The sequence below is a fragment of the Neovison vison genome, chromosome 11, assembly GCF_020171115.1.
Source record: "Neovison vison isolate M4711 chromosome 11, ASM_NN_V1, whole genome shotgun sequence".
Lineage (NCBI taxonomy): Eukaryota > Metazoa > Chordata > Mammalia > Carnivora > Mustelidae > Neogale > Neogale vison.
In genome coordinates this window covers 193,824,783-193,827,983 of record NC_058101.1, presented here as the reverse complement: position 1 = coordinate 193,827,983, position 3,201 = coordinate 193,824,783, and the positions used below count along the sequence as shown (strand labels likewise).

The window sequence follows — 3,201 nt, the reverse complement described above, 5'->3', positions numbered from 1 at the left end:
AGTGTTCTATTGTTCTCTTTGGTAAACTGAGCACTGTAACTGAGATGGTCTTAAAAGTATTTGCTTTCTCTGGGAGTTTATGATTCTCTGATCCAGGTCTTTTGAGGCTCTAGGACCTCATGTTGGAGTGAGCGGAGGCTGGCTTGCCAGTGTTTGGTCTTCTCTCCCAGGTGTCCACATTTACCTTCTCTGTGGCCCATTTCCTCAAGGCACCATCTTCCCCGGTTAATCTGATCACCTACCACAAGGAAGTTATCACTTATATGAGGGGTGCACTGTGGGGTGCAAGCAAGAGGGGTGTCTGATATTAACCAGGGTAAGGGGAGAACATGACAGGATTCTTATTTGTATTTTTTATTTCATCCTTTCTTATTTACATTTTGTTTCATAATGTGCATAATATTTTCATTACAATACTACAGGTATGCAATTTAATTATACATACTTACAATAGTACGTGTATCTAATATGCATATGTTTAATCTTAAACTTTCCCTAATTGTGTAAGTCTCTTCTGTGTCAATGAATCTCGAGGACATCACTGTACTGTGGCTCTCTAGGCTTGCTGTTTACCTGTCACCTTGGGCTCGCTCCCCCTTGGCCATCATCTTGGGACATCTCATTGCTTCTTTCTTCCATTGGTGCATCTATTTCCTGGATCCCTTCTGTCTCTTTCCGTGGGTATATTTCTGGTGTATCTAGCTCCTGAGAGCTTCCAGTTCCTTGCCTGAACAAAGGTAAAAGGAAGGTAAATCTTGAAAGACCTTGGATGTTTGGAAATATCATCAGTGGAACTTCACAAGTAATTGATGATTTGCAGGATATGGACATCACTTTCCTTCAGAAATTTGAAGGAATTGCTTTATTATCTTATAGTTTCTAGCTACTGTTGAGAAATTCAGTATTACTCCAACTCCTGATCTTTGTATAAGACCTGTTTTATTTTTATTTTTGTATGGGAAACTGAAAAGATTTTCTCTGCACCCTCTCTCCAGAGTAACCATCATGCTAAATTTCAACATTGTGGCCTTTTGTGGTAACGTTATATAGGTGGAATCACAGAATATATACTTTTGTGTGTGTGTCTGGCTTTTTAAATTTCTGTATCATGTTTGTGAGATTCATCACGACACACGGCAATAATTATTCAGTCTCATTGCCTTAGGTAACTCTATTGTATGAATAAAATGCAATTTATGTATCCCAAATGTTCACTTTCTATATCATCTATTCTTGCTTTATGGATCCAAATGTATCTTATCTCTCCAAGAATATTGATTTAATTAAACACTTTTTTCTTACCCCTATATAATCTTTGTTTCCTCCAAGTTCTTTTAAAATACAGGTTTAAGTCTTTGTATTTTATTTTATATGATTTCCTCAAATGTCTGATGATCCTCGACTTTCTGCTCATGTTTATGCATGAGGTACGAAACAGCTGATTGCTACAGCTCTGTGCTCACGGGTGGTCTTCTTTGTAGGGTCATTTTGCTGCCCTGTTTTCTTTGAGGCGATTCCTGATTTTCGTACCCTATGTTTCTTCCTCCCTCTCTTGAGCTGGTCATATCCCACAGAGTATGAACTTTTAAGCAGAAGTCCAATCCTGACTTCCTGTATTTGGGGAGCCAACTACGGGAAAAGACTAGAGAAGTTCTATCCTGGTATGTGGCTGCATTTCCAGAGTGGCTCCCCACCCTCAGTGGGCCTGGTATCTCTTGTCCAGAGACTTTCCTTTTTACCCTTTAGAGAATATACTTCCTGTCTTTTCCTGGTGAGGGCAGGAGAATCTGCCTGGTGTTCGGTTTTGGGGAGGCCACCCAAGGACCTCCCTAGTTTTTCAACAAACTAACTAGACCAGTTTTCTGTCTTTAGCTCCATGTTTACCTCCACTTTCAGAAGTATCTGGTGCTACCAGCTCCTGAGTTTCTGGAAGGTTCTACAAAGGAAGACACGGTTTCCATGACATAATTTTCCACCTTCCAAATTTATTGCTATTGTTCTTTCTCTTTCTCCATTTGTCCTTTGCATGTATGCCTTTCAAGATCTTTTTATTGTTATTTCTGGAGGCCTCAGGAAGGAGTGGCCACAGATAGGTACATTCGTTACTCTATTTTCACTGATAAGTCTTGTTCAATATTTTTTCAACTCAATTGTCTGCACCTTGACTCTGGCTTTTCTAGAATGGATAAGTTTCCAATACCCAAGGAAAAAGTGATAGTTGTACCAAAGTAGACAAGTGCTTAATTTTTGTTGATATTTATATGTTTATACACCTACTCTTTTAGATGGGCCTAATCACATTTTGGTTCTTTTGCTTATGGGCTACAATTAATATAATGAGGTCTTTTTGTTTTTCCAAAGTACATGCATCATTTGCTGAGTTATCTTCTAGATTACTTAGGAATCTACTGCTGTGGGAGGGTATGTGGGAAAAGAACATTTTTGAACGCTATTATAAATCCACTCAATCGTTGTATTGAACTACATAGATGAGCGGATACCTCTCTCTTTAAGGAGTTTACTACTTGAAGAGGCATTATTCCTCATGTTGAAGGCTACCCCCACAGCCCTCTTAGCGCAGTGGGCAGCGCGTCAGTCTCATAATCTGAAGGTCCTGAGTTCGAGCCTCAGAGAGGGCATAGCTATTTTGCTGTGCTATAAAAGGGTATTTGAGGAAAATAATAAAAACTTTAAGCAAAGGTGTTTAGAGGCCCCGTGTGGCCAGGCAGTTTCAAGGATGCCCCCCACAAAGGCATCTGTGGGTAAATGTCTAAATCCACACATAGATCATTCAACCTCATTTGAAACAGAAGGGATGCAAGCCACCACCAAAAGGAAGTTGTCTGCTCTCCCAAGAACTAAAAAAAAAAAAAGTTTTGAACTTAGAAAAACAGCTCCACATCTCAGGTCTACATATCACACTACATATCAGTGACCTGGAACGAAGTTTTTTCCTGTTTCATTTAACTTTTAGAGACTCATTCTATGTTTGTAAAATGTGGACCGTAACACCTAAGTGGTTAGGTGTTACTAACAAGTAACTGTCAAGGTGAGCTGAACACACTAAATGATACTGATCTACTAGAGTAAGTGTGAGACACTTCTCCCAGATTTTGGCAAGTAGCGAGTGGTCCAACAACCGATGTTCTCTGTGTGAGGAGAGGGACGCAGAGAAGGGCACTGGTTTTTCCTTTAGAGAAC

The 3,201-nt window shown here is 39.8% G+C and overlaps 1 non-coding gene across 1 annotated transcript; it reads left to right on the top strand.

Annotated features, from left to right (window-relative positions):
- The first annotated feature begins 2,566 nt into the window (after positions 1 to 2,566).
- On the top strand, positions 2,567 to 2,639 carry TRNAM-CAU. The gene has a single exon. It is a non-coding gene; the product is annotated as a tRNA-Met (tRNA).
- The last annotated feature ends 562 nt before the right edge of the window (positions 2,640 to 3,201 follow it).